The sequence below is a fragment of the Gopherus flavomarginatus genome, unplaced genomic scaffold (assembly GCF_025201925.1).
Source record: "Gopherus flavomarginatus isolate rGopFla2 unplaced genomic scaffold, rGopFla2.mat.asm mat_scaffold_90_arrow_ctg1, whole genome shotgun sequence".
NCBI classification, from domain to species: Eukaryota; Metazoa; Chordata; order Testudines; family Testudinidae; genus Gopherus; species Gopherus flavomarginatus.
In genome coordinates, this window is record NW_026115176.1 from 165,662 (window position 1) to 178,161 (window position 12,500).

The 12,500-nt window shown below is 40.5% G+C and overlaps 1 pseudogene; it reads left to right on the forward strand.

Annotated features, from left to right (window-relative positions):
* Window positions 1-362: 362 nt before the first annotated feature.
* LOC127042684 (olfactory receptor 10A7-like) lies at window positions 363-1,447 on the forward strand (annotated as a pseudogene).
* The last annotated feature ends 11,053 nt before the right edge of the window (window positions 1,448-12,500 follow it).

The following is a 12,500-nucleotide window of genomic DNA, read 5'->3' on the forward strand; positions in this document are numbered from 1 at the left end:
CAACCTTGTAATGAATAAGGGGAAAATGTGGGAGCAAGTGTCTCAAAGCAACTATCAAAAGATGGTGGAGATGAAAGCTTTATACTTGTTGTTGTTTTCCTCTCACGCCAAGAATTTCTGTATTGCTGTCAGATTTAGGGTATCGTGCATTGTTCTGTGTTTGCAATTTGATCTGAAATAGAGCTCAACACAGTCTCCAAAAATATCAAACTCAGTTTGAAGATTTGATCTTTTCCAGACAGCCTTTTAAAAGTACCCAGAAGGACACGTGTGGAATAGAGTGAGGTCAAAATATGAGCATTTAACTTCTTGCTTTCCAAATGATCTTCAGAGTTTGTTTGGTTTTCCCCTAGACAAAACCCATGGTAGATGCAGAAGGAGGAAATCAAACGTCTGTCACAGAAATCATCCTCCTGGGATTCAGGAATACCCCGGAGCTTCAGACTCTTCTCTTCCTGCTGTTTCTGGTGATCTACATTATGACCATGGCTGGGAACATCCTCATCCTGGTGCTGGTTGTGGTTGATCAGCACCTACACACCCCCATGTACTTATTTCTGGGGAACTTGTCCTGCTTGGAGACCTGCTACACCTCCACCATTCTGCCCAGGGTGCTGGCCAGTCTCCTGACTGGGGACAGAACCATTTCTTTCTATGCATGTGTCATACAATATAATACCTTTGGCTTCTTAGCAGCTACAGAATGTTATCTTCTAGCAGCCATGTCTTATGATCGTTATTTAGCAATATGTAACCCCTCCATTATACAATAATTATGCATGGCAGGTTCTGCCTCCAGCTAGCTGCTGGGTCTTGGGTGAGCAGGTTACTGACTAGTTCCATAGTAACTGGAATGATTTTACAATTAACTTTCTGTGGCCCCAATGAAATTGATCATTTTTTTTGCGATTTCAACCCGCTGCTGAACATCTCCTGCAGTGACACTCACCTTGTGGAACTTTTGGCTTCCACGCTGTCCTTTATATTCACCCTGCCCCCATTTCTACTCACTGTAACATCCTATGTCTGTATAATTGTTGCCATCCTGCAAATCCCTTCCACCACTGGGAGGCAAAAGGCCTTCTCCACCTGCTCCTCTCACGTCATTGTGGTAACCATTTTCTATTGGACCATCACTATTGTGTACGTGTTGCCAAAAAATGATACACTGAGAGACCTGAACAAAGTGTTCTCTCTCCTTTACACAGTCCTGACCCCCTTGGTCAATCCCCTCATTTACAGCCTAAGAAACAAAGAGGTCAAGGAGGCCCTGAGGAAAACTCTCGGTAAATTTATGGATTTCAGAAGAATTCAGGCCATCCAAGCTAATTTGTGTAAGATAAATCAAAATGGAGAGAATCTGGATCCAAGCATAGCAATCTGGGTTGCCCATCTTGATGGACTATTAACTCATGCCAGGGGAAAGAAAAGCAGTTCCTCAGAATGATTTAATCAATAAACGTAATGTCTTGGTTTGTGAATTCTCCATGGGCGAATTTTGGTCTGAAATGAAAAAAAAAAAAAAAAAGCCCCAGTTTACTGAAAAAGTCTCCTTCTTTTGAGGTTATTACTATTTGGAGGGTTGAAATCAGAGCCACTTTTTAATATTTTTAAATTCAATTTTTTAAAAAAAAATTATATAGAAATCATGATAAAGTTGGTTACTGTTTTTTTTAATTTACTAAACACCTGTGTATGTGTATATATATGTATATATTTAATGAAGTTATGATTTTGATAAATGATAAATTTCAAGAGCCATTTCTGTCAAGGTATCTATCTAATCTATCTATTGATCAATCAATTTATGTTGTTTACTGAATATATATTTCTTTCCCTTAAAGTCTGGATAATTTTTTACAAGATCTAGTTTGGAACGAAAGTTAATTTTTTCTATGGGAACAACTTTTTCCAATTTTTTCACCAGCTGTATCCTTGAGCAGATCAGGTTTTTCACATTTAATCATTTGAAATATTCTGTGGACAATCCTTGGGCTGACATTCATTTTTAGGTGACTCATTGCTAATAGTCAGTATGTAAAGTCCAGAATATGAGTTGTTTTTATCTGGTGCATAACTCACATGGCACAGTTCTTTCCCTGGATTGGGTAAGTGTAAGGTTTAGACTACACTTTCTTTTTCAAGGACTACTCAATAGTCTGAATTCAAAGCATCCTTTTCCTTTACTGGGCTGCAAATATGGTCTAAGAAACCCCAGAGTAGATTCACAAATGGACTTTTAGTCAACTAACTGCCACTCATCATGACTGGCAGCCCACTGGTTAGAGCACTCACCTGGGATGTTGGAGACCCCCATAGCTTCCGCCTCTTGCGGACATGGAGTACACTATGTCAACAGGAGAGTGCTCGCCCATTGGCATAGCGCGCCTTCACCAGATGCACTACAGTGGCGCAGCTCTGCAGATGTAGTGCTTCTAGTGTAGACCTGCCCTCAGTCTTTCCTGTTGATGCTGCTCCACTGTGCCTGAATAATGAGAATCATTGGGCCAGAGAGAGAGTGAATGAGTATGAGAACGAATCTACTGCAAGCTGCTTTGAGCAGCCACATGGAACGCGGTGGATCTAGCCCCACTGCTCCTGTGTTTTTTTAATTATTAGCCCAATCATCTCTCCACCTCATCATGGTCCAAGAGACACACACTTTAAAAGCCCTTTCTCAAAGGGTCCTGCACAGAGCCTGCCAGGAAGCAGCATAGACAGGGAACAGCGAAGGAATCACATAGACAGAGATCTGGATAGAGAAGGGGTGTTCAGAGGCCATGAGCCACTCACTCAGTGCCATGCTGGGGAAAGCATGATCGAATCCAGCATCCGGTCTGAAAGGAAGGGCCATGTAATGGGGACTATCCAACGGGGTGGGGGCCTATTCACCACCAACAAGGGGAGCTGCCTGAGAACAGCTCTCTGGACTCAGACACAGCATCGGTCAGAGGCCACTTAGCAAAGCAACAGCCTCTGGGTTTGGACACTGGTCATGTCAGATATTTAGGCATCTAACTCCCACTGAAATCAACTCTGTGACTGATGCCCAGCGGTGCCTGTGTCCCAATTTTACTCACTGCTGTGATCCACAAAGCTGCCACATGTTTCTTGCAAGAAGCCAGGGTGAGGGGAAGAGGAATGCCCTTGTGACTCTTAGTCCAGTAGTTGGACCTCTCCCCTGGGATGTGTGAGAGTTCCTCTTTAATTCCCCCCTCTGCCTGAAGGGGAGAAAGGATTTGAACAGGAACATGCTTCCTCTCAGGTGAGTGCCGGAACCACTGGGCTGTGAACTATTCAGACTGTTGCTGCTACTGAAATTGTTCCACTGGGGCTGAATAACAAAAGGACAAGGGGACGGGATTGTGGGCCACTCCCTTCCTAGCTAAGCACTCTAACCACTAGGCTACATAGACTCATTCTCATGCTGGTACACTGTCTCTCCAACCCAATGTTTCTTTAATTATTTATCCACAGTAGAACAGCTTCAACGAAAGAGATGGAGGGACCCCCATATCAGAATATCTCACTGCCCAGTGGCTAGATCACACACTTGAGAGATTTCAGAGCCCAAGTGGGAAAGTTGATATTGCTATTTCTGAACCCCGCAGTGCAGGCCCCACAAGCCCGTGTCAGTAGGCCCAGAGTCTGTGACTCACTGCTGAGGGGATTTTTGCCGTGGTGTAGACGTACCCACTGTGGCCTCACTAGCACAGAAAATAGCTGAGTTTGATGGGATCTCTAAGAATGGGTGTCACACACACAGTGTGTCAGCCGACGTCTAACAGCTGGGGTGTGCAAACAATACGTGGCTCGTACTGGATTTAGTCAAAAGGATTTAGGCTCCTATGTGTTTAGTTTTCAAAATGTGACTTAGGCTCTTAAGTAGAGCCGAGCAAATGACTGATTTTCTTTGTTGGGTGGCCAAACTGAAAAATAATTAAAAAAAAAAATTTATTTTGAGTCAACCTCCAATTATTTTTTTTTTCATTTCTGCATTTAGCTTTGTCATATTGTTTAGCTGAGTTGTGGTTTTGGATTTTTTTCTTTAATCCTTTAAAAAACAAGCTTAGCAAAATTTCTAAAAGAAACATCATTTTGGAAAAAAAAGAGTTGAACTGTTTTGACTCTTTCTTTAGACACGTGGTCAAATATTTTCCCACCTTTCACCTAATTCTTCTAAAATCTCTGCTCTAGGAACTCTTTTGGGGACAGTTCTCTAGCTGGTGTTATCCAGGAGGTCAGACTGGATGATCACAGTAGTCCCTTCTGACCTTGCAATCGATGAAACTATACAGAAGAACATAGCAGGGGGCATCTCAACTCAGCAAGAATGAATGTAGCTGGCAGCAAAGGGAGGATCCTGGAAGAGACCCAAGTGGGTGAGGCATCCTTGAGTCAGAACAAACCTCATCTCCCCTCTCCTGCATGATATTAACAGAACCCTAATGTACATGGGGATGCACAGTAGGGGTCTGTCAATGTCATGCACCCAATTTGTTCCACTTCATATTTATCACCCTGATCAGCACTGGGCCTGGATTCTCAACTGGGGTAAATCTGCACTCAGATCAGTAGGCCTACTCTGATTTACTTCAGCTGGGAATCTGGCCCTTGGACTCCAATGGTTACACCCATGCACACCAGCAGGTGATCATGGCAATTGACTCCAATGGTTACACCAATTCACACCAGCAGGGGATCTGGACCACTGGCTCCCATGGTAACACCCATTCACACCAGGGGGGGATCCGGACCATGTACTCCAGTGGAGCTAAGGCCAATTACACCAGCTGGGGATCTGGTTCCATTGGGTCAATGCAGTTAGATCAATTTACTTCAGAATAGCAAGTGGTGAGAATGGAAACTCATCTCCTTAAGCATAAAACTGGATTTGTTTGGAATAAATGTGGAGACAATTAGAACATGACACATGGGAGGCTAGGCTGATTGCAGTTTTAGACTCGAGCTATACACATTTTCTTTTCTATCTGACTCAGCTAGTGGCCTCCCAAGAAGTGACACAGATTTACACCAGGTAGGAATCTGGCCAATTGTCTCCAAAGAAGCCAATGATTTAATCCAGCTGGGGAGCTGGTCCTTTGGCTTCCCACCGAGATCATAACCTGGCCTATTATTTGTAATGGGATCTTCTTCTTTTGCTAGTTAATATCTGTATCACTGGCCCTGGGATGTTTGTAATAACAAAGCACAACCTTCTTTTGAGCTCGACATTGAACTGTCAAATAAATAAAGCATACAATGCATCAGAAATATTCTGGGTATCTCTCATAGATTCCTAATTGTTCACAGTAAATTGGAACAAAAGAGGATGGATCTTCAAAGGTGCCTAAATTAGAACTGGTTGAAAAATTTCCAAGAAAAGGAAAATAAGGTTCAGAAAATAAGGTTTTGTGAACAACAAAGCTTCTCCATCCAAAAGCGATTGTTTCAGGTCCTCTGCAGACTCATGTAGATGTTGCTGCATCAATCAGACTCAGGCAAGCTTCCCCTCTCAGGATGATTGGTTCTGGCTCTCTGAAGACTCAGGGAGATGGTATTCTGTTTGTTACTCTTAGTTCAACTTTTCCAGATTTCTACACAGCCATGTCACTCATGAATATTTTCACAAACACTTCACTGATTCCTAAATAATCATACGAAAGACATAACACAGTTTCCAAGGAATCAGTGCAATCTGAACTCTGGTATTTTATTTATTAACATATTTATGAAGATGTTAAAACAAATCTGGTCAGTTCTAACTTCTCAATTCTGTGCTCAGGTTTTCAGCCTATAAGTGATTGGAGTGAAGGTTGTTATTGTTCACAGAAGATTGAGAGGGGAGGGATAGCTCAGTGTTTTGCGCATTGGCCTGCTAAACCCAGGGTTATGAATTCAATCCTTGAGGGGACCATTTAGGAATCTAGGACAAAAATCTGTCTAGGGATTGGTCCTGATCTGAGCAGGGGGTTGGACTAGATGGCCTCCTGAGGTCCCTTCCAACCCTGGTGTTCCAAGATTCTATGAAGAAGAAGAAATCTGGATGTTTCAATGAAAATCTCCTCATTTCAGTTTTCAGTAGTAGTGGTTCCAAGACACAAAACCCAGATCCAATGTCTGGGGATATTCAAATGCAAGAAAATTTTTTGAGACCTTGCAGTAATCTGAACACTGGGTCTAATTCACTAGTTTTCTCCATCTGCTGTGTGCACACCCTTAAAAGACATGGTTAAGCCATGCATATTTTGTCGCAGTCTTTACTAAAAAGGTTAATAATCACCACATACACAACACAATTAATATTAACAACAAGGAGGAAGAAACACAACCCAAAATAGGAAAAGAATGAGCCAAACAATATTTAGATAAGTTAAAAGTACTCAAGTTGGCAGGACCTGATGAAAACCATCCTAGGATACTTATTAGCAATTATCTTTGAGAACTCATGGACGATGATTGATGTCCCAGAGTACTGGAGAAGGAAAAATAATAGTATCTAGCTTTTAAAAGGGGGTACAAAGACCACCTGGAGAATTATAGACCAGTCAATCTAACTTTGATATCTGGACAGACACTCGGACAAGAAATTATTAAATAATGCATAAGCATCTAAAAGATAAGAGGGTTATAACTAAGAGCCAGCATAGATTTGCCAAGAACAGATCATGCCAAACCAACCTTATTTCCTTCTTTGATAGGGTACTAGCCTAGAGGATGGGAGGAAGCAGTAAACATAATACATGTTGATTTTAGTGAGATTTTTGATACAGTGCCACATGACATTCTCATAAGCAAACTAGGGAAGACATTACTGAAAGAGTAGTTATCAATGGTTTGCTGTAAAACAGGGAGTGTTTATCCAATGGAATCTTGCAGGGGTCAGTCTTGGGTCTGGTACTATTAAATATTTTCATTAATGACTTGAATAATGGACTGCAGAGTAAGCTTCTAAAATTTGCAGATACCACCAAGCTGGAAGGGATTGCAAGCACTTTGGAGGACAGGATTAGAATTCATATTAGACTTTGGCAAATTAGACAATTGATTTGAAATCAACATAAGGAAATTGAATAAAGGAAAATGTAACATACTACACTTAGGAAGGAAAATCAAATGCACAATTAAAAAACGCATAATAACTGACTAAGTGGTAGTACTACTGAAAAGCAAGTGGGGGTTATAGTGGATCACAAATTGAATATGAGTCAACCGTGTGATGGAGTTGTGAAAAAGACAAATATCTTTCTGATCTATGAACAGGAGTGTGGTATGTAAGACATGAGAGGTAATTGTCCGCTCTACTCAGCACTGGTGAGACCTCAGTTGGAGTCCTGTGTCCAGTTCTGGATGCCACACTCTAGGAAAGATGTGGATAAACTGAGAGAGTCCAAAGGAGAGCAACACAAATGATAAAAGGTTGAGAAAACCCACCCTGTGAAAAACAGTTAAAAATTGGTTATGTTTAGTCTTGAGAAAAAAAGACTGATGGGGGGACCTGATTACAGACTTCAGATATGTTTAGAGATGTTAATAAGAGGACAGGGATCTATTTTTCTCCATGTCCACTGAAGAGAGGACACAAAGAAATGGGCTTAATCATCGGCAAGGGAAATTAAGTTAGATAATAGAAAAAAAACCTTTTTATCTATAAGTGTAGTTAAACTGTGGAAAAGGCTTCCAAGAGAGGTTGTGAAATCCCCATCCCTGGAGGTTTTTAAGAATAGATTGGCCAGTCACCTGCCAGGTCTGGACTAGAGTTAATTAGTCCTGCCTCAGCTCAGGGGATTGGACTTGATGACCTCTCAAGGTCCCTTCCTGACTTACATTTCTATTGTTCAATTAATCTAGCAAGCATGAGAACCAATTGCAGTGAAACTGTGGTGGCATGGACTTCAGTGTGGGCTAGCCACCCCAATGCATAGCCAGGGTTCTGAACAGACATGGCCAGCCCATCCTGCCATGGCTTCACTGATATTGGTGCCCAAACTAGCTAGATCAAAACTAGTGTGTGTATGTCTATACATGCTGGACTCCTGCCCTCCGATTACAGTATAGACATACCCTTAAACCTTAGTTGGGACATAAGTGGGGTGTGGACACACATTGCCCATTTCCAGAGCTGCATTTCACTTTCTATGTGACAATGCTGCAGTTGTGATCATGGCTATGGAGAAAATGTGACCTGAGTGAACCTTAAAATCTGAGAAACAAGAAGGCAAATGAAAAGCATCTGGGTTTTTTTCTAATCTCATGATTTTCAAGCCCACTTCCTGAGATTTTGGGGGTCTGACATAATTTCTGAATGTTTGCGGTTGGCAATATATGTTTGTGTATGCATGAGAGTGTTTTTTCTCTGTGTGAATGTATAAGTCTTTGGATAGGTTCTGCCACTGCTTTGTTTAATAGAAGAAGAAGAAGAAGAAGAAGAAGAAGGTTTTATGGATTTTGAGCTTTCAGGAGGCTACATTTTGAAGCTTTTCTTCAAACCACATGGGCTACAAATGTACTTTATTTTTAGCGGAACACTGAGATTCTCTTGTATTCACAGGCCTTCAGGAGCTGGGGCTTTTTAGAATAAAATATTGCAGGATTTGGCAACAATCTAGATGTTGCCTGGAATTTCCAAAGGAGCCTAAAGGAGTTAGGCACTGAAATGCCATCTGAAATGGGCAACTTGGAAAGACAGAAAGAAACATCAATTTTTTAATAGAATGTATAATCTCTTATTGTAAGTTTGCATTTATACACAGAACAATTTGCTATGACAACTTTTACAGAGAATAAAATAAAATAAAAAGTGAAAGAGGGAATCAGAAGTTGGCAGCTGAAGACTGGGAAATTCCAATTTATAAATCATACTAGAAAGTCTGAGAGAGGAGAAAGGGATGAGAAGAGGGTGTATAATACAATTATATTGAAAACAAGATGGATGTACAATTTAAGAAGTGAAAAAGATGAAGTTATTCCAAGTAGTGGCCACCAGATAACAGCATATATACATGGGAGATGCTACACCATAAAACAACTAACAAAAGTTGAATTGTGTTTATATTTGGCATATACTAGAAAAAAAATATCATTATTTGTTAATGATTTGATAGATAGACTGAAATCAAACGAGTCAGTTTCCAGAAAAGCTAAAACAAAAAATAGTAGTTTATCCCAAATCAGTGACATTTTATTTCAACAGAAACATTTTTGTCTCTTTAAATTCATTGAGACTGTAGTTAGAACATAAGTAGCAGATTCTGCTATCAGTTATACTGTTATAAGTATAGAATAAATCAATTGAAGTCACAGGTGTTACACTACATCTCCACTTACGTAACTAAGAAAAGAATCTGGCCCTAAACGATGGCATTATATGTATGTAAGTCCATCCATACAATATAACATAAACCCCAGTTCAGTAGTCCATATATAAAAATATAGGCCCAATATGTTATTTCTGGTTATACAATGATCCACTAATTTAGCAATCCTGCTAACATATCTTTTTCACACGAGAATAGTTAAGAAGGATTACACATGTCAAAAAGAAACATGATAGATTTGACCTCCTTTACACACACACACAGAAGGTATATCCTTTCTCACTCCATCCAACTCCATTTCTTAGGTAGAGACCCTACTCTGTTCTGTTTAGATTCTGTGACTGTTAGACTACATCTAACTATTAGTTGAACAAAATATTCAGGATCACCCCCACTAAATTTATCTTCATGACTTGGTGAAGTATTGTGTCACAGTTACTTGAGCTGTCATCTTATCCACCTGAAACGCCTTTGGAGGTTAGCCATTCTTCCTACTCCATAATTTCCCCTTTGAGGCTAAGAGCTGACTCCATTCCCATCACTGTTAATACAGTCTAGAGAATACAGATGTGATTAGCTTTTGGTTAATTTCAACCACCCATCAGACAAAATGCCAAGGGAAATTCCTCTTTCTTACATGAAGGATAAATAATGAATCAGAAGAGATGCAGGCTCTTCGGTACTTCATACAACGCAAGCCAAGCGGGATGTCAGGACCCTGGCTGTCTGCTGAGAGAATGGAAGCAAGTGAAGCAAACAATGACTGAAGGCAGAGAGTGCAGCAAATATTCTGGTTTCCAAAATGTTGACTGAACAGGGGTCAGATCAGAGATAAGAGAACATCCAGATCAGCCTTAAAGGTAAAGCAACCTTTACCCACTCTTTCTTTTTGAAACCAGATGGCAAAATGCAAAGACAAACTTTCAAAGACTCATAATTTCCAAGACGTGAATGCTACTATGATCATCTGACCTCCTGTGTAAACACAGACCATAGAACTTCTGCAAAATAGTTCCTGATAGAACTGGAGAAAGGCCTTTTAGAAAAATATGCAGTTGAAATTAAAAATTGCCAGTGATGGAGAATCCACCACAAAACTTGGTAAGTTTGTGTAAATACTTAATTGCCCTCCCTGTTAAAAATGTATGCCTTATATCAGAGGTCAGCAACTTTTCAGAAGTGGTGTGCCGAGTCTTCATTTATTCACTCTAATTTAAGATTTTGCATGCCAGTAACACATTTTCACATTTTCTAGAAGGTCTCTTTCTATAAGTCTATAATATATAACTAAACTATTGTTGTATGTAAAGTAAATAAGGTTTTTAAAATGTTTAAGAAGCTTCATTTAAAATTAAATTAAAATGCAGAGTCCTCTGGACCAGTGGCCAGGACCTGAGTAGCGTGAGTGCCACTGAAAATCAGCTCGCGTGTCGCCTTTGGCATGAGTGTCATAGGTTACCTACCCCTGCCTTATATCCATTCTGAATTTATCTATCCTCAACTTCCAACCACTGGATCATTTTATACTTGCTAGACTCAAGTGACCACTACCAAATATTTGTTCCCTATATAAGCACTTAGGGCCAGATTTGTAAAGATATTTAGGTGCTGAGTGGGTTTTCAAAATAACCTAGGGGCCTAAAATTCATTGACGTCAATGGGAAACAGACACCAAAATGCTTTTGAAAATTCCATTAAACATCCAAATACTCTTTATAAATCTAACCCTTAGGCCCTGATCCACAAAGGGATTTGGACATTACAACAATCGTTGTTGCAACACCTAACATTTAGGTGCCTTGAAAATCAAGGAATTCACAAATCCTGGGTTAGTTGCTATGGATATATCTACACTGTTCTGGAAACCTAGCTGTCATGGTACAATTCTCCACTCTGAACCTTAGCATCCAAAAGATGGGGTACCAGCATGAATTCCTCTAAGCTCAATTACCAGCTTAGAACCTGTAGCGCTGCCACCAACCAGGAAGTCCAGTGCCTGGTACACTCTGGTCCCCACAAAACCTTTCCCGGGGACCCCCAAGACCCAGACCCTCTGGATCTTAACACAAGGAAAGTAAACCCTTTCCCCTACCGTTGCCTCTCCCAGGCTTCCCCTCCCTGGGTTACCCTGGAAGATCACTGTGTGATTCAAACTCCTTGAATCACAAAACAGAGAGGACAATTCACCTTCCTCCCTCCTTCTCTTTCCCCCTCCCAGACTCTTCCTGAGAGAAAGTAATCCTGGCACAGAGAGAAATCAGCCTCTCTCTCCCTCTTCCCTCCTTTCTCCCCACCAATTCCCTGGTGAATCCAGACCCCATCCCCTGGGATCTCACCAGAATAAAAAACAATTAGGTTCTTAAACAAGAAAAACTTTTAATTAAAGAAAGAAAAAAACAGTAAAAATTATCTTTGTAAATTTAAAAAAAATGGAATAGGTACAGGGTCTTTCAGCTACAGACACTGGGAACACCCTCCCAGCCTAAGTATACAAGTACAAATTAAAATCTTTTCAGCAAAATACCAATTTGAACTCCTTTCAGCCAAATACACATTTGAACTTCTTCCAACCAAATACACATTTGCAAATAAAGAAAACAATCATAAGCCTAACTCGCTTTATCTACTTAGTACTCACTAGTCTGAACTTATAAGAGCCGGTATTGGAGAGATTGGAGAGAAACCTGGTTGCATGTCTGATCCCTCTGAGCCTCCAGAGTGAACAACAACCAAAACTAACAGCACAGCACAAAAACTTCCCTCCCTCAAGATTTGAAAGTATCCTGTCCTCTGATTGGTCCTCTGGTCAGGTGACAGCCAGGCTTACTGAACTTGTTAACCCTTTACAGTCAAAGAGATATAAAGTACTTCTGTGCTATTAACTTTTCTTATCTGTTTATGACACTAGCCAAAGAGGGACATTTCTCGTCTCAAGAGGTAGAATATAAAAGCAGAACTTTTAAACATTCATAGCACCAGTCAGGTCTTTCATTAAAGAAGGAACCTGTCTGATTTTGTTTTGTTTGAAATAAGGCAGCAGAATATGAAAAATCTGCTCCAAATTGAGGCAGCTCACTTCCCTGATAGTGAAGTTTTGAATATTTCTATAGTGAGGTGTAAGGCTGCTCACTGAAATAAAACGTGATCTACAAATTCTATTCTGATTTGTTCTGTGACTCTTAG